Below are 20,316 nucleotides of genomic sequence, written 5' to 3' on the forward strand. Positions count from 1 at the left end.
ACTAGGAATAAGTGCATCAAAATCCAAACGTATGTACATATTTACAAATGTAGGGACACTGCCCAGTCCTCACTGTCCGTGGGCCACAGGGCCACATCACATAGGCCAAGGCCTCACCTTACTCCTGCAACAACACAGAGAGAACACTGCAGGGACATCAGGTCAAAAATACGCAGGCACCTCAGGGGGACGAGGAATGGGGGGGCACCTCAGCCGGAAGATGGTACAACGCCACTGGTCCTGGATGGGGCTACATGCCCACTGCTTGGCCTGGGAGTGCAAGGCCACAGTCTCTCAAGTGGGTGGTTTGCCCACTGCTTGGTCCTGGGAAGTGCAAGGCCACAGTCTCTCAAGTGGGTGGCTTGCCCACTGATTGGTCCTGGGGAGTGCAAGGCCACAGTATCTCAAGTGGGTGGCTACTTCCACTGGTTCTGGAGGGGGCATTGTGCCCAGTGTCCTTCATCCTGGGAAGGATGGGGTGAGTGGATGGCTTCTTCCACTGGTTCTGCAGGGGGCATTGTGCCTAGTGAGCTTCATCCTGTGGAGGATGGGGTGAGTGGATGGCATCTCCACTGGTTCTGGAGGGGGCATTGTGCCCAGTGATGCAGATCTTGGGGAGTGTAAGGTCACAGTCTCTCACCTGGGTGTCAGACCCACAGGATTTGGTGCCAGGCCGCACAACAGCCTATGGACGCAGGCCTACACATTGTCCGCCAGCGGTGATGGCTGCTCGGTGGTGGCAGTGGTGGTGCAGGTGTCAGTGCTGACAGTTGTTGGAGGAGGCTCCAGCCCTTCCCCTGCAGCCTCGGATGGCTGCCCACTGAGGCTGCTGCAGCCGGCGGTGCTGGTGGCGGTGCTGGCAGTGGTGGGGGGAGGCTCCAGCACTTCCCCTGCAGCCTCGGACGGCTGCCCACTGGGGCTGCTGCAGCCGGCGGTGCTGGTGGTGGTGCTGGCAGTGGTGGGGAGGGGCTCCAGCCCTTCCCCTTCAGCCTCGACGGCTGCCCACTGGGGCTGCTGCTGCTGGTGGTAGCGGTGCAGGTGTCGGGGCTGGCAGTGGTGGGGGGAGGCTCCAGCCCTTCCCCTGCAGCCTCGGACTGCTGCCCACTGGGGCTGCTGGCGGCGGTGTTGGCAGTGGTGGGGCGAGGCTACAGCCTTTCCCCTGCAGCCTCGGACGGCTGCCCACTGGGCTGCTGCTGCTGGCGGCGGTGCTGGTAGTGGTGGGGGAGTCTCGAGCCCTTCCCCTGCAGCCTCAGATGGCTGAACCACCATGGTTGTTGGTGGGGGCTCCGACTGAGTCCCAGCACCAGGACCCTTGTCCTTCCTGTCATCCGCCGGGGATTGACCCTTGCCCTTCCCTGTAGCAGCCAGGGATTGCCCCTTGCCCTTCCCTGTAGCAGCTGGGGGTGCCTCCTTGCCCTTCCCTGTAGCAGCTGGGGGTGCCTCCTTGCCCTTCCTAGAAGCAGCTGGTGGTGTATTCTTGCCCTTCCTAGACACTGCTGGTGCAGGCACCCTTTCAGTGTGGCTGCCTGGTGCCCGGGATCCTCTCCCACCTGCAGCAGCTGTCGACACTACTGTGGCCGTGGACTGGTGGCTGAGGTGCTAGCCTGGGGTCTGACCACCCTGGCCCGACATGAAGGATTGGGGGGTGGTAGGGAAGAAGTCAACGGTGGAGAGGAAAAGCTTCTTAGGGACATTGGGGCGGGAAGAGGGTTTGGGGGTGGAGGAAGAGGACGTGGATGTAGGTGTCTGTTTGCAGATTTTGGGTGCAGGTGCATGGGCTGGATGCTGTTGTGAGGTGGATGGCTGTTGGGTGTCTGAGTGCTTGCTTTTGTGTACTTTGGGTTGGGGGCACAGACACAGTGGGAGAGGACACAGGGGACGTGTGCATGGATGTGGGGGTGGTGACCGCCAGTGAGGGGCATGTAGTGATAGGCATGATGGTGGTAGTGGATGAGGATGTAGTGCATACAGGTGTGATTGTAGACGCTACTGGGAGGGAGGTGGATGAGGAGGAGGAGGGGGACACATTGGAGGCAGTGGATGTTGGTATGTCTGATTCTGGATGGTGTTTGTATGAGTGCCAGTGGGATGATGTGTGGTACCTTAACCACTCCTGTGTGTTGTCCTGTGTGCATGCCGGTCTGCCTGTGTGCTTGGGATAGGTGGGGTTGAGGGGAATGGGATTGGGTAGAGGAAGTTGGAGGGGGGAGACTAGAAACAGGGACAATGGCTGCCATCAGGGAGGAGGCCAGAGCCTGGATTGATCTCTGTTGGGCCGCCATGCCAGAGTGAATGCCCTCCAGGAATGCATTAGTCTGTTGCAAATGGGTTGCCAGCCCCTTGATGGCATTCACAATGGTTGACTGCCCAACAGAGATGTATCGGAGGAGGTCAATAGCCTCTTCACTCAGGGCAGCAGGGCTAAATGGGGCACGGCCTGAGGTGCCTGAGGTGAAGGAGATGCCCACCCTCCTGGGCGAGAGGGCATGGGAAACACGCTGAGGGGCTGCTGGGAGGGTGGTGCTGGCACGGGAGTTGCGGCTGTACCTGTAGTTGAGGTGGGCACAGAGGTGTCCGCCACCACCAGGGAGCTTCCATCGGAGGAGGTATCACTGTCCGAGCTGTCCCGTCCAGTCTCTGCCGTGGTGCTCCCTCACCCTCCATCCCACTGGTGCCCTCACCGTCTGTGGATTCGGCCTTGTGGGATGCAGCTCTCCCCATCGTCGGTGCCTCTGCTCCTCCACCAGATGATGCTAATGCACATAAGGACAGGGTGACAAAACAAAAAGGGGTGGAGAGACAAAGGATACACTTGGTCAATAGCGGCAACAACACCACCGTTGGCGTACACAGCACACTCACACAGGGAACAGACCTACGCACTTGGCAATGCACTAACAGTCACAATGCTAGTCACCAGCCCATGGACAGTGACACCTAACTCAAATTGCAGCACACCTGAGACCCACAGACCCCTGCCCAGTAGTGGATGCCTACTAGCTTGGTTGGAGGTATTTTACATCAGAACCCTGCCCAAATTGAGACCTACCCTGCAATGTCCAGCCTGGCCTAGGGGCACCCACAGGCCCACATCCCCCACCTGGATGCCACCCCATCACGCACAAGTAGTATATTGGGGCACAGTACTCACCCCCTTGTGGCTGCTATGATGCCCCCAAGCGCCCATCCAGCTTCAGATAGGCCACCGCAAGTATACGGGCCATCAGGGGGACAGGGTTTGATGGGCACCCCTTCCTCGTTGGGAGGCCAGCCCCAGCTGGGCCTCCACGGTCTTCCGTGCCCAGCGTCTCAGGTCCTCCCACTGTTTCCGACAGTGGCTGCTCTGCCTGCCGTAGACCCCCAGGGTCCGCACGTCCTTGGCGATGGCACGCCATATACCCTTTTTCTGATGGGTGCTGACCTGGAGAGAAATACACATAGGAAAAGGTATCAGTCAGACCGTCCTGCCTGTTACACTCATGGCCCACCATAGCCCTCACATCCCCTTATGCACACACATGGCCCACCATACATGCAGCATGCTGCCCAGTGCCCTTCCACCAACCCCCTCACACAAGGCCCTCACATACAGCACTCCATTCATTCATGCCCCATACAGCATTCGGTACTGGGGTAGGACTCCATCCACCAGTCGCTCCAACTCCGCCGCAGTGAAGGCAGGGGCCCTTTCCCCAGTGACACGAGCCATAGTAGGTTCCAGACACAGGTCACAGCAGCACATGCAGTATAGGTCCTCTCCTGTTGAAGGTCAGGTAGTAAGTGAGTGAACAGATAGAAAATGGTGGTCACGTCCGCAGCAGTGCGTACCGTCACCGCCGGCGTACATCGTCATTGGCCACTGTAACCCATAGGGCCCAAGGGTAACTAATGAGGAGTTGGACAGCGGTTTTCAACCCCCTCCCGCAACGGCGCACAATGTCTGCGGAATTACCTTATTTCCACATGTCCCTCCTAACAGGACAGGAGGATGCCATTTCAGTGGGGGTGGGGGCAGGCCATGGCACATAACTGCGTCACAGTACACATAATCACCATTTGGGCCTATCCAACAATATACTGTTACAGTCACAACATGTAATGAAGTGTAGGGTTTGGAAATATGGGATACTGACCAGCTGCTCACCGTTTTGCCCCCTAGATTGCAACTGCTGCGGATGAATAGGAGATGGAGACATCCCCCCGTGTACAGGCCCCTGGTGGACTTGGCAACAATGGAGGACAGGCACATTATCCTCACCTGTAAACTGGACAGGGCCACAATCACAGAGCTGTGTGCCCAATTAGAGCCTGACCTGATATCTGCTATCCGTCACCCCACTGGGATCCCCCCTCTTGTGCAAGTGCTATTTGTGCTCCATTTCTTGGCAACTGGTTCTTTCCAAGTGACAATGGGCTTGGCAGCAGGAATGTCACAGCCAATGTTCTCAATAGTGCTGACCAGAGTGTTGTCTGTCCTGATCAAACACATGCAAAGCTGCATTGTTTTCCCCCAGGTGGAGGATTTGGCCACAGTGAAAGCTGATTTCTATGCAATGGGACATATCCCCAACATTATTGGGGTTGTTGATGGTACACATATTGTATTTGTCCCCCCCCCCCCCCGGAGAAATGAACAGGTGTTCAGAAATCGAAAGAGCTTTCACTCTAAGAATATGCAGATAGTGAGCCTAGCGGACCAGTACATCTCCCATGTCAATGCAAAGTATCCTGGGTCTGTGCATGATGCCTTTATCATGAGGAATAGCAGCATCCCCTATGTGATGGCTCAACTCCAGAGGCACAGGGTGTGGCTAATAGGTGAGCCCTGGTTCCCACCCAGTGGATGTTGGTGTATGGGTATGCTGTGGGCCCTAAGGATGAGTGTGTAGTTAACAGTTGTCCATCGATATTTGCAGGTGATTCTGGTTACTCCAACCTCTCATGGCTACTGGCCCCTGTGCGGAATCCCTGGGCAAGGGCAGAGGAAAGTTACGAGGCACATGGGTAAACAGGAAGAATTATAGAAAGGACATTCGGCCTCCTGAAGGCTAGGTTTCGTTGCCTCCATCTGACAGGTGGTTCCCTGTGCCACTCACTCAATGTTTGCCAGATCATTGTGGCATGCTGTATGTTGCACAACCTTGCCTTACATCGCCAGGTGCCTTTTCTGCAGGAGGATGAGGATGGAGATGAGCATGTGGCAGCAGTGGGCCCTGTGGACAGTGAAGATGAAGAGGATGAGGACAACAGAAGTGCAATAATTCGATAATGCTTCCAATGACACACACAGACAGTGTATCTTCACATTTAAATGACTGTTTTGTGTTTGACATTGTCACTGGCAGGCTGATTTTCCCACTTCTATGGCCAATTACTGTACCCTTTGGCATCTATATTTGCAGATATTTGTTGCCCACTATCGCTCCTGGTGTGTTGACTGCAGCCAACTACAGGTCATTCCTATGTATACATTACTGTACAGTTGTATTGCTGTGTTTAAGGAAAGCTTCTTAAACAAATACATAGTTCAATCATTTGACAGACTCCATACTTGTATTTTTTTTCAAATGGTGTTTATTTAAGTGCTAATAAGTAGAGGGGGATGAGCAGTGGGCTGGGGTGATGATGGAGGAAAGTCCAGTATAGAGTCCAGTCTGTGTGGATCACAGGTGCATTGTCCAAGGGGGCATAGGAAGTGGAGCAATGGCAGTTCAAGGTGGACAGGGTGGGACACAAGGGTGACAATCAGGAGAGTCTTATTTCCTGGCGGGGGTCTTGGCAATAGTCTCTAGCTTCTGCCTGGATCGCAGGGACCGTTTGCGGGATGGTTCTCCTTCTGCAGGGGGAGGGGTGCTGGTGGCCTGTTGGTCCTGTGGCAGGGCCTCCTGTCCACTAGCGGCAGCGGAGGTGGAGTGCTGGTCATAGGTTTGGCTAGTGGTAGGGGCCCGGTGGGGTGCCACTGCCTCCCTCATAGTGTTGGGCATGTCTGCCAGCACCCCTGCAATGGAGACCAGGGTGGTGTTAATGGACTCCAAGTCCTCCCTGATCCCCAGGTACTGTCCCTCCTGCAGCCGCTGGTTCTCCTGCAACATGTCCAGTATCTGGCCCATTGTCTCCTGGGAATGGTGGTATGCTCCCAGGATCCTGGTGAGTGCCTCCTGGAAAGTCGGTTCCCTGGGCCTGTCCTCCCCCTGTCGCTCAGCAGTCCTCCCAGCTTCCCTGTTGTCCTGTGGCTCTGTCCCCTGAACCGTTTGCCCACTGCCACTGAACCCAGGTCCCTGATCGTCCTGGGTTTGTGGGGTGGCCTGGGGTCCCTGTAGTGGTGGACACACTGCTGATTGACGGGTCCTGGGGACAGAGGTATGGGCCCGCTGGGTGGGTATTGTGGTGGTGCTCCTGAGGGGGGAGGCTCTGTGGTGATGTGGGACTGTTCCTGGGTAACCGACTTTCGGGAGATCCCTGATGGGCCAGGTTGGTCCTCGAGATCCAGGCGTCCAGAGCTGCTGTCATCACTGTAGGCCTCTTCTAGGTGGAGGACTGGATGTTTCTGACACCTCCTGTCCAGTGATGTTGGATGGGGGACCTGTGGGGGTGTAAATGCAGTGTTATTGTTTCTGTGTGTGACTTCTTGTGCATGGGTGTGTTGCCCTCTAAGGTTGTTGTTGCCCTGGCAGCTTTGCCTTGTGTGAGTAGTTATTTGGTGGGCCTGCTGTTTCCATCTAGTGTGCATGCTTTAGTGATAAGTATTGATGCCTGTCTGTGATGGGGCTCCATGCATTGGTGTTGCATGCAGGGCTTGGTAGTGGGAGGGGTGGGTTGTGATGGTGGGGTGTATAGGAGGTGGTGGAGTGATGGGGGTGTGGGTTTGTAATGGCATGCAGGTAGGGGGGTTGATATTAGTAAAGAGTTGACTTACCAGAGTCCAGTCCTCCTCCTACTCCTGCCAGGCCCTCAGGATGCATGATTGCCAAGACTTGCTCCTCCCATGTTGTTAGTTGTGGGGGAGGAGGTGGGGGTCCAACGCCAGTCCTCTGTACAGCTATTTGGTGTCTTGCTGCTGTGGAACGCACCTTCCCCCGTAGTTCGTTCCATCTCTTCCTAATGTCATTCCTTGTTCTGGGGTGCTGTCCCACGGCGTTGACCCTGTCCACAATTCTTCGCCATAGCTCCATCTTCCTAGTAATGGATGTCTGCTGTACCTGTGATCCGAATAGCTGTGGCTCTACCAAGATGATTTCCTCCACCATGACCCTCAGCTCCTCCTCTGAGAGCCTGGGGTGTCATTGTGGTGCCATGGGTGTAGTGTGAGTGGTGTGGGTGAGGGTGTGTGGGTTGATGTGTTGGGGTGTGTGATGTAAGTTGCGCGGATGGTGCATAGGTGATGGTGGTGTGTGGCTATGGTCTTGTCTGTGGTTTTGCTATCAATCTTGTAGCAATTGTTTGGAGTTGTAAAGGGCTGTGGGTAGTGTGGGTGGGTGTTTTATAGTGGTGTGGGTGTGGTGGGTGTATGGGTGTCAGTTGTGTGTAGGTTGAATTGTCCAATGTGGTGGTGTTTTGTATGTGTGTGTGTATTTTGAGCTCGGCGGTATGTAGTGCCAATGGTTTACTGCCATTGAATGTCCGCCGTGGTGATTCGTGGGTCATAATGTTGTGAGCGTAGTTCTGTTGGCGTAATGGTGTGGGTTTTGCTACTGCTAGTTTATCACTGACCTTTGGGCTGGCGGACTTGTGTGTGTGACGGTATAGTGATGGATTGCTATGTGTGTGACATAATATGGGTAGTGGTGATCCACCGCGTTGGCAGTATGTTGGCGGCAGTCAGCATGGCGGTAAGCGGTACTTTCCGCAAATGTCATAATGAGGGCCTTAGTCTTTCTCAGTAAACTCTCCCCCTTGCTCTTCACTTGATCAAAACTCAATGTGCGACTAACCACTTTAGATTCCTTCACAACCTATTTGGGAGACAACTCATTGAGGGAATGTCTTCCCTTCAATAATACAAAGTGTCCCACACGTTTGGTTGTGTGTGGGGAATTGCGGTAACACCATATTCTTTCAGGGGCAGCTTCCTGTACCTGCAAATCACAGTAGAAATCACCAACTGCACAGTCTCCTTGAACATTTGGTTTGCCCTCCCAGCCATCAGTTTCCTTGTGGTCTATAAAGAGCAGTGGCGGGTTCTCTTATAAAGTTATAGGAGACCCATTTGGAGTGGTAATCCACAACAACCAACACATATCTTTTCTCATCATTCAACCCTCCGATTGGCCCAATAAATTCTGTCCCCGGCTTTTCCCTTGGGTATTTGGTTTATTCCACAGGACAAAGTGGGGTTTTTCAAGTGTCCATGAACTTTTCTGCCTATTGACATTCCACACAATTTCCTACCATTACTTCCACATCATTATTCATTCCTAGCCATCAGGAATACAAGCATAACCTTTTTCTTGTTCCAGTAACCTCCGCAAGCCATTTATGAGCCAATTTAACTGATTTTTCTCTTAATTCAGCTGGCTGAATTTACAGGTACCTTTCATTACAAGATGGCCCTCAACACACAACTCGTCCCTCACTTTAAGATAAGGTCTTAATTCATTGGCAATTTGTTCCTCCCTGGGCCATCCCTGCCTTATGTACCTTTTGAGTGTCCTTTGGCAGCTATCCTTCTCCACTTAATCACCCCAATTCTCCCATGACACCACATCTGAAGATACTGTTTTACCATCCACCAACCCAAAGAGCATTTCTCTTTTCTCACCAAACTCATCACTGCATTTATGTCACAAAAAGACACCTTGATACGAAATCTGCCCTGCAATTTTTTCCAAAAGAAATGTGCTTCATTCTGAAACTGAACGCATGTAATGTGGATACTTTTATCATTCCACATCAACATCAAGGGTTTATGATCAGCGACTAACACAATTTTCCTCCCCCACAAATTCATGGAAAAGTAATGAGCACCCCACATACTGGCCAAGGCCTCCCTCTCAATGGTACTATAATACTTTTCAGCATCAGATAGTCATTAGAAGCAAAGGTTACCGTGTTCTCCTTGCCTTCTACAATTGACTGAGCACTGCACCAACACCAAAATTACTGGCATCCTCTGTCACAAAGAAAGGTACATCACCTTCAAAGGAGTGTAAAGCAGGTTTTTTCTGATTAAAGATTTTAGTGTAGCAAAGGCCTCCATCTACTCTTGTTCCTAGACAAATTTAGAACCACTCTTCCGCATCATTCTTAATAGTTCAGTCTGCAACACACAATTTTTTACAAAATGTAAATAATATTTGCATAGTCCAGGGAATTATCTCAATTGGTCCTTGTCCATTAGAGGAAGATACTCTTCCTTTGGTTTTATTCCTTTTGCAGATATCTTGTGACCAAGGGATTCTAACCCTTCATCATAAAATAGCATTTTTGTTCTTTCACTGTGATATCATGATCCTCAAGAGTCCCGAAGACGTTGTCAAAAGTATTTAAATGTGGTTGTACAGAGTTAGACCATATCAAAATGGTGTCTTTGTATTTCGATACATTTTAATCCCCAGCAGCTGAGGCCGAGCCATATATTCACAAAAAACAAAGTGCTCCGAATGGCATATTGAATGCCGTCAAATCACAAGAATCTATACTGATCTCCACCTTGGTGGTAGGCGGTTCTGAGGTCAATAGTAGAAAAGATTCTGGTTTCACTCAATTGTGTCAGCATATCTTGGATTCTAGGCAATGGAAAACAATCCACCTGAATGTTCTTATACAGGGATCTCAAACCAACAGAAAGTCTAAGATCATCAGACTTCTTTTATAGCCACAACTATTGGGGACATCCACTGCGAAGAATCCAATGCCTCAATAGCACCCTCAGAGCATAATGTATGTAAATGCTGCTTCAACCTGCCCCTAATATTCAATGGGACATTGCATACCTTTTGACTTCTGGGATGGCATCTGGTTTCAAAATAATCTTATGATCATAACCTCTCACCAACCGTAATCTGTCCTCAAAAATGAATTGATGTTTCTTCATAACTTCTTCCAGCAATTTCACTCTTCCTTCTGTCTTCTCAACCAGTAATATAGGAGGTTCTGTGCTTGGTCTGAAAACCATTCCAAACTTGCCCTCATTCCTCCACCTCAAAATATTGTACCCTTTCTTTGTTTAAAATATCTTGGAGTGAATTAATCTGTCCTTTTATCTAATGTCCTCCTGAAAAAAAAGCCCATCATATTGATCTTCTGCCCCCAGAATGCTACTGTACGAGTATCAGGCGGTGGAAGGTCAACCTTTCTCAATCCCTTTTGAAACAGTTTGTCTAATATAATCGTGACTGGGACCCTAAGTCTACAATGACCCTGTATCAACCTCTCCAATTTTTATTTCACACTTAGGATCACAAACTTTTTCCTCAACCTGAGTTGAAGTCGATAACACATTAACTGATAAAACTAGTATTTTGCTAAAACACTCTCATCTAGGTTGCAGACAGAACTTGAGTGTCTAGCAACATAACTTTCTGTAAGTTTTTACACACATGCAAAATTGCCCATTTTCCTGCATTTTAAACAGGACTTACCAACTGCTGGACAATTATTGGAACTACTATTTAAGATTTGGATCCATATCTGAAACATGTTAAACCTTTGTCTTATTTTGTAAACTCTGCCTTACTGTTTAATGATGAATTAGGTTTGAATTAAATTGCTTTTACACTTTCTGCTGAAGGCATCTTAGATTTACCCAACTCTTTAGATTCTAAGACAGATCTCTCAATACCTCTAGTTGTTTCCAGAGTTTTAGCTAAGGTGGGGTTTCTGCAACACATAGGATTCATTATTGAATTTTACTGTCATAACAATTCACAACAATTTGATCTCTTAAATACTGTTTGAGGGGCCCCATGAACCTGCATGAGGAAGCTAGCACCCTCAACTTGGCTAGAAATTTGGCAATAGACTCATGTTGATGTTGCTTGCATGTAAAAAAAATGCATGCCTCGCTTCTATAACACTTGAATCCTCATTGAGCTGATTTTTAAGCCTTTCCACTGCTTCAGTGAAGCCATCCTATTGGACAGATGGTCAAGGACATAAACAAAGTTAATGGTCAAAAATCCTCTGTCCCTCTACCCCTAGACATTTGTATAATATTTCTTTTTTCTCCTCAACAGCCACCAAGTAACTATCAAATGATCTATACCAATGATGCCACTTGACCCTAAGGACACTGGGTTCAGGCAGGAAAACGACTGGTTAAATTCAAAGTCTGCATAAGTGTATCACAGTGGAGAGATTCCTGTACAAATGTACACACAATGTCAAATAGTAGAAGGTAAGTAAAGAAATAAAAAATACATTGTAGAGGGACACTCGGGTTAACTTGTAAGGGTAGATATCTTAAATCTGTTTTGTCCAATAGCTATGAACAATGTTACAGCCAATGGGGAGGATAAACATTAATACAATGGGCTTGTATGGCACACTCTACTGGGGAGGGGCCTCAACCCAGAACTTGTAAATCCTTCTTGGTGAAGTTCTGATGATATCACTGTCTTCTGCTTGAGGTAAATTAACCAAAAATACTGCTGAATACTGCAGCTCAAAGTAATAATGCCAAAGATGTCTTTTTATGTGGCTACCCAGTACATTTTGAATTGTATCACTGCCAATAAGCAGGTAGAATAACGCCTTGCAGAGAGACCACTAATCAAGCGAAAATAAAATATTGCATGCAAATTACAACAATCCCTTTAAGGTGTGAGCATCACTGTGCCTTTAATGATGGAAAAATCCCTTTAAGATGTGTGCACCACTACGCCTTTTATGATGGAAAAATCCCCTTAAGGGATGCATACCACTGTGCTATTTCCTTGAATGGTTAGTAGCAGAGTCTTCACTTCTGCTAAACAATGCCACCGATGTAGGTTCCACACAGGCAGGATAGCGCAGGTAAGAACTCGCACTTGAGCTTACAACACCGTAAGGACAGAAACTGTCATATATGGTTCACATTAGCTGCACAACACTGTATGAGCGCAATTAAACATCCAGTAAATCTCACCTCAGATATCAAGATCACAGCACCTTAAGCAGGAGTTAGCTCCTATAGCCACCCAATCACCTTTAATGTTTGCCGTGACATTCACTGGAGTTGAGCACTGTTGCTCTCCGCTTCTGCCGGTAAAGCGAAGGAAAAATGTTTTGTGCTCCCACGCTGAATTCTGTGAGGTCACTCCTTCCTCTCACAGAAGTCCCCCGGCAGGCAGGATAAGGGCTAACAGACTGTTGCGTAAATGCAATAGCACCTATATCATGGGTTCTTGCATGCTGACTTCAACCCCTCATCACCAGTTCATGTTACATCATGCAAATAATACTCCTCATGAGGAAAAGGTAAAGTCTTGTAGTTTAAATATATCATCCAAAGAAGTCAGCACTAGCATCTCTCTGCGACCACTCCAGGATCCACTACAGCAACCGTCTCCTCTGGAATGTCGCCAAGAGACTCCAGAAATAAAAACATTCCATACATAGCAAAATAGATCTATAGCTATATCTATCTATCTATCTATCTATCTATCTATCTATCTATCTATCTATCTATCTATCTATCTATCTATAATACTTTCTTTGCAAAAAGGTGAACACCGCACTGAGCTTCAAGTAAATCACTTGAAGTCCCCGAAGTGCAGCGTTCGTCTTTTTGCAAAAAATATATCCATGCATTATATTTATATATATATATATATATATATATATATATATATATATATATATATATATATATATATAATGCACAAAGGTCATTCAATGTTTGGCCTACATATTGTTTTTTACAGTTTTGGCGTTGCTGCTGAATCACATAAATGGTGCATGTTGAGCGACATGTAAGATGTTGTCTTACTCTATAGATCCTTCTCCTAACAGAACTAGTTATTTATGAAGTTTATAAAAAGGTATTCACATGTGATGCACCATTTAAAGTCACAACAATGAACCCCTGCATTTATTACAGCTTGCTTGATTTAAGCTGTCACACAATGAGAGATCAAAAATTCGGGAGCTTTGCAGTAAGCAATGGCTGGCAGTTTTGCAATTTTTAGTGGATAGTAAGGGAAATGTTTTTTGCATTACATGTCTGTAGTTGGCAGAACACTTATCAATTTGTTGCTGTATTATTTGCAGAGAATAGCCGTGCTTTTTAAATAATGTGCCAAGCTCCTGTAGAAGGTCTTCACCGGTGTTTTAAAGGTGCCTTCATTGCTGCAGATGCGTCTTATTCTGAGTGCTTGGCTGTAGATGATGCTGAGTTTAGTGGGGTGGGGGTGACATGAAGTCCAGTTTAGATACAAAGAGCATCTATAGGATTGTGGTACAGATAAGATATAATTTTATGTTCATGAATGCTGAGTACCACATCCAGAAAAGGGAGATGATGCTTTTGTTTAGTATTGCTGCGGGTGAATTTTATGGTAGGGTGGATCCTGTTGATATATGCTGTAAATTATTCAAATATTCTGCTTCCTGAATTCCCTATTATGAATATGGCATCAATATGTCATACCCATACCAGTGGTTTGATGCTAGAAGTAGCACATGTATAGGCCCTCAATACAACCTTGGCGGGAGGCTGAGGCCGCCCGCCAAGGTTGAACCACTGGGCGGCCGCCAATGCGTTAGCACTCCCGCGGGGTCTATTATGAGATCCCCGCTGGGCTGGCGGGCGGAAACCTGGTTTCTGCCCTCTGGCCCAGCGGGGATCTCGCCCGCAACACGGGAGCCAGCTCCAAATGGCAGCCAGTGAAAAGCTCCATGGAGCTGTGGCAGGGGGCCCCGAGACTCCCCTTTCCGCCAGCCTTTTCATGGCGGTTCAAACCGCCATGAAAAGGCTGGCGGAAGGGGGAACTCGTAATCCCCTGGGCAGCGCTGCCCTGGAGGATTAAATCCGATGAGACAAAAGTGGCGGAAAACCGCCGGTCCCGGCAGTGCGACCGCGGCGCTTCCACCGCGGTCGTAATCCCCCATGGAAGCACAGCCAGCCTGTTGGTGGTGCTTCCTCCAAAACAGCTTAATGACCCCCATAGCCCTCTAGTTTGCCCATTAAGATATTTGTATGGGATGGAGTCATTTCAGTGCCCATGGATGTTCCTTGTATCTGCATACAGTGTTTATCATTGAAGGTACAATTGTTGGATTTAAGGATAACTCTTGTAAAACTGGTAAGTACGTTTGCTGATGGCTTTTTCACAGCTCTTAGAGCTTCAAATAATGCTGTAAGCCCATCGTCATGTGGTATGTTGGCGTATAACGATGCAACACCAAATGTAGCCAGAAGCGTGTCATCATCAAACGCGTATGTTTGGTTTTATTTTTTAATAATCCGAAGGAAGTGACTGCTATCCTTAAAAAATGATGGAAGTTCCTGGATAATGGGATGGAGGTGCAGGCCGACAAACAAAGATTGACTGTTGTTTCATCAATGAGGTTTTAGATCTTGTAATTTGCAACTATGTTCTCAATTGCTTGGTTCAAGTCTTCTGTGGGATCAGTTTTTAAAGGTTTATAAGTGTTAGCATCCATTAGTTCTTTCATTCCCTCCTCAATATAATCACTTACTTTCATGGCAACCACTACTTCACCTTGCCTGCTGGTTTTGTAATGATATCCACTCTTTGTTGTAGGTCGTGGAAGGCTTTTTTTTCTTCTCTGGTAATGTTATCAAAAATCCTTTTAGGTGTTGATTCCTGATTGAGTTTGTAGATGGATAAAATGTATGCATCAAGCACAGGTTTTCTACTACATCGTGGAGTCCATGACTTGGGATGACAGAACTTCCTAAATGGATCTGTAAGGTAGGTTGGCAGTTCGCGATCAGAAAGAAGTTGTAGACATATTTCAACAATTTTTCACAGAATTATATACGGAAAAACTAAATCTGGATACCAATTATATTTTAACATTGCTGCAAGTAATATCAATACCTCACATAAACTCTGATCATATGGTCAGAATGGAATTATCTATCTATGTAAGGGAACCTAAGCAACAACTAAAGGCTTACCACTGGGGAAGTCAGCATAAGCGAATGATTTTGTAATAAAAATACAGCAATTTTTCTCATAAATCTTTCTTAGACACACATACCTCAACTATACAAGGTATTGAAACATCTGTGGGATACAGGAGAGTATAAAAAAACCTTCACAATGGGGCATCCATGTATCTTTTTGAAACTCTGCAAAAACCCAATGCAAAGGGTGTTCTTTTCACCAGATTGGTGAGAACATCGTGGTACAAGATCAAAAAGCATTTATACCAGGTTGAGATTAGCAGACCAAACTAATTCTGTAACGGAAACCACCTCCTATCTTCCTGTAGAAGAAGGGGTGAGTTTAATTGTTTTCTTAGATGCAAAAAAGCCTTTGACTTAATGAATTTGTTATTTCTAGGGGGGGGTTTAAATTAAATGAAAATAGCTTCCCAGCTCATCAGCTCAGCATCCTTTATGTGTACTGGCCCACAAGCATGGCTCATGTTGAATGGAAGCAGCAAAGAAGCTATAGACATCCACAGTGAGAAAAGATAGAGCTGTCCCCTGTCCTTCTCTCTTGTGTGTGCTGTTCATTAAGTTGCTTACCATCAAAATAAGAGATTCCAAGCTGTTGTGCAGTTGTCTGCTTACATGAAGAAAAATACAGCTACATGCAGATGATGCGGCCGTGAATCTAGACACTGAAGAGAGCAACATAAAAAATCTGTATCATTCAGGAGATTTTGACAGTGTAAGGATACAACATTAATCACACTAAAACAGAGATATTACTGATTCAAGTTGAGCCAGTCAGCACTCCCATACCACTGTGCATGGCCACCAGAAACAAAAATAGTGGGGATATTCACCACCACAGACAATTCTGAGCTTTATAAATTAAACTATGTTATTCTTATTAGACCAATTAAATTTCAATCGCAATCTTCGGATCAGAAATTATTCACATTTATGGGCTGAATCAACATAATAAAGTTGACTATGCTACCTCAAAGTACATTTTTATTTTCAAGCATTCCTTGTTATTAAACCAAGATATTTAAGAAGAATAACATAAAACTATGCCACAGTTCATATGGGTGTGGCGAGAAAGCAGGTTAGCTGAAAGAAACTAGGCCATACTATACTTAGTAGATGGTGGTCCATACCAGATAGTGAGCGGTATTTTAAAGATGCTTTATTGAGATATGTTAGAAGGTAAATTGATCCAGAGTTGACTAAGGATATGGATAACAGTATTCTTGAAAAGAAGGATCGGTATAATGGCTCTAAGGAGTACATATTCAAGATTGAGCACCCAAAATCTTACAACAAATGTATGCCACAGAATAATCCACATATATAAGAATTTATGGTGTTATTGGTAAAAGACTGAAAGTACCCATGTTCCATGAGCTAACACCATTATGTAGTCACCATTTAATTACCTTAGAAACGTATGAGGTTAGTCGAGGAGTCTGGCAGACCAAAGGAATCATAATCCTGGTATTATGTCTGTCTAATTGGGGTGGGTGACTACCTACTTCATGGAATTATCACAATATTTGTCAATGTGAATCCTCAAAGTCACTAAATTAACCTGAGCTCAATCCACTGGTAGCTATGGGGCAGAGAAGACAGGCTTAATATAAGGTAGTATATAAAATATGCAGTAGCAAAACTGTAATAATGTCAAAATGCAAAACAATAATAATCCCAAACTGAATTAGGGAACTAGATTAAATGTAAAAAAGACAAAATGACAAAATTCAAAATGTGAATTTTGAAATTTTTAAGTAGAAATAGCACCAAAAAGCACAAAGCTTCAATGATACTCAATGGTTGTTGTACATCAGGACCTAGGTGCAATTTAAGCTGTGAGCATGCAGTGGAGCACAGGTTGGATACATCATCCAGGTTCATCATTGTCAAAGGTTGTACATTTTAACAGTATTTTAAGACCCAGTCCACCACATGAGTACATGTCTATAATCCACCAGAACTTCAGGGGAGGCACTTAGAGACTTACAGTGTGTCAACAGCAGGGTCCAGTTCAGGTCCAGTGGCCACTGGTAAGCTGGGCAGTGGCTGGAAAGGCCTCTTGTCGCTTGTTTTGCTGTAGTTCTAAAAGTATATCTGCTTTTTGGCCCTTGGAGTCCACTTATTGGTACTAGTTATAAGAGGGAGCAGGTGTAGTCTTACAAGGCACCTTTCTGGTCACATACGGCAGGTCCAGTCCTCTACTGTTCTTCCTCAGGTCCAGTAGTGTTCTGAGGTTGGTGCCTGGAGATGCCACATATAAGCCAGTAGGTAGGAATGACTCATAGACATGCCTTAACCAATTGGGTAAATGTTTCTGTGGCAACCGTATGCACTTTGGGCATTTTAAAGATGACAAAAGTCTTCAGCCATTCTAAAATTGGGCTCTCAGGACTGGGGTGAAGTGCAGGAAGTGTACTATGGAAATCCTTTTGTTCCATAGTTTGAAGCAGCCACTGTACCCCCAATCAACCCATAATAGAAACCTAGTAGAACAAAAGCAGAGTTTTCTAGCAACCAAACACTGGGTACACTAGTTATCTTGGCATCCTGTTTTCTACCTTTCAACTGAGCCTCTGTATTATATGTAAACCCAACAGTCCTGTCAAGCAAGATTTGATACCCCAGCAGGATTTGACAGTGTAGTGTCAAACAGGATGCCCACAGCTCTCACCATGCATATTCTGTGAGGTTCAGAGGGTTCATCTCTGCCCATTCAAGTCAGCTTATTGTTTGCTACCTGGAAGCATTTTATACCTTTGTCACACCAATGACATGTTAATTACTGGCAGGGGGAAGTTGGAGAGCAAATGCAAATGTAGCTTCCAGGAGCTTTAGGCAGGAAAAAGCTGTCTAAAAGTTACTTTTCTTTAATATTTATCACAGATCCAACTTCACCATTTGTGTTTCATCTTTCTGAGATACAGTAATAGGATTTTATATCTTTACTATAGTTTTCTGCATAGGACAGTGAGAATTCCCACAATGAAAATAGCTTTTGCAGGATAGTCACTGTAATGACATGTTAACATTAAGCTTCTACATGCTCTACTATCGAATACCATGCAACTTGCCTTTTGGACTAATAGGCCTACACAGGGGTGACTTATTAATATTTAAAAGACAAATTTAGACCAGTTGAAAGTGATTAACAGGTTGAATTGCACTTTTTACACTGCTACAGTCAATATATATTGATAGACCCGAAGCCATGTTTGCACAGCCACTGTGGTGGATGGCACAATTTGGCCCACTAGTGTCACTTAACTTAGAGGCCTTGGGTGCACTTTGACCATAAACTAGGGACGTATAGGCAAGTTACAAATGCAAATTAGGAGTATACCATTTTCATTATGTTGAAAGAAAGAGCACAGGTACTTTACCACTGTTTGGCAGGGGTAAAATATACATACTGCTAATGCCAGTCATAATAGAGTGTCCGGTGAAAGATGAAAAATCTGGGGTAACCATGCAGAATAAATGAATTTTTATACACAGGCCACACCCAGCCAAAAGCTAGGGTACACTAATCAATACCTTGATGGACTTCCTTTCCCAAGCAATAGAATCTGGACAATTACCACCTTTGCAGTGGTTGTTGTCTGATTTATGGCAACATCTTCTTTAGCTACTGATCTTGTCCACAGATATATTCCAGACGGTAGACAGTACTACCATGACTAAAAAGTGATGTGGCCCATTCTGCCCCTAGGTCAGACCTCTGCCCCTGGATGAGGACCAGCTTTTCTTATAGGGCAAGTTTCCAATAGAGGCTACTGAAAGCTGTCAGTGTTAGGAATCAGGCCCCTAGCCTATCACATGCCAGGTAAAGGCTCTAATCTGGGGCCTTGGGTAGGCCTCACTTTCAGTCATAGGTTGTCAAGGAGTCTCCGGCCTGCTACTGTGGGCTTTCTGGGCTCTTTCTCAGAGTGGGGGCTACACCCTCAGGTGCTAGCAATCTTATTTCCTCCACCAGCTCATGGGTGACATCCTGTAAATGGCCTTTCAGTCCAGGGCCTGAGCCCTGAGATTGAACAGATGCTTAGTAGTCCTAGACTTCCAGGGTGGAACTTAGTATCCCTCAAAGATGACTTACTCTGTGTGGGTCATGTAGAGGTCTTCCTGACACAGGGCTCCTGCCCTATGTCTCTGGGACAGCACATGCAGTACCTCCACGCCATAAGTGGCCTCACCAGGGTCAGTATTGGGGGGTCATTCTGACCTCGGCGGTAAAAGGCGCTTACCGCCGGTCAGAAGACCGCCATAACACCGCCGCGGTCGCGGTAAACCGCCACGGTCATTCTGACCCGCAACTGGCAAACCGCCAAAAACCCGACATCAACAAAAGTCCGCCACACCAACGGCCAGCGCAAAACTGGCGATGACCAAACCTCCACCGCCACGCCAACAGAAATACGCCCATGCCATTCCGACCCACAAATCTCCGCAGCGGTCTTTCAACCGCGGTATTCCATTGGCGGTACACACCGCCGCGGTCAAAATACACACACCTTTACAAAACACTACCACATTGGACAAATCAAAATACACACATCTGAGACACATACACACACCACTCCCACACACCCAATTAAATATAAAACACACACCCACATCACCCACAAACCCTTACGACCACAATTGCGACTGAAGGACAGAGAGAGACAGCACAGCATAGAGTAGACCATCACACAGAGGCAAATCACAACATCACCCACACAATTTTCACGCACAAAACACCATACACCACCACACTCACCACACTCTACAACACATACACCACCCCTCACCTCATCCACACCACCCCATGGCACCCCAAAGACACCCCAGGTTCTCTGACGCAGAATTCAGGGTCATGGTGGAGGAAATAGTTTGTGTAGAGCCCCAGCTCTTCGGTGCACAGGTGCAGCACACCACCATTGCCAGGAAGATGGAGCTATGGAGCAGAATAGTGGACAGGGTCAACGCTGTGGGACAGCATCCACGCAATCGGGACGACATCAGGAAGCGGTGGAACGACCTACGGGGGAAGGTGCGTTCCATGGTATCAAGGCACAACATCGCGGTACAGCGGACTGGCGGCGGACCCCCACCTACTCCCCCAGAATTCACAGCATGGGAGGAGGAAGTCTTGCACATCCTGCATCCTGAGGGCCTTGCAGGAGTAGGCGGAGGAATGGACTCTGGTAAGTCAAATCTCCACTCCTTCATTCCCCCCACCCCACCTGCATGCCAAATCATACCCC

This window comes from Pleurodeles waltl, chromosome 11 (genome assembly GCF_031143425.1).
Source record: "Pleurodeles waltl isolate 20211129_DDA chromosome 11, aPleWal1.hap1.20221129, whole genome shotgun sequence".
Lineage (NCBI taxonomy): Eukaryota > Metazoa > Chordata > Amphibia > Caudata > Salamandridae > Pleurodeles > Pleurodeles waltl.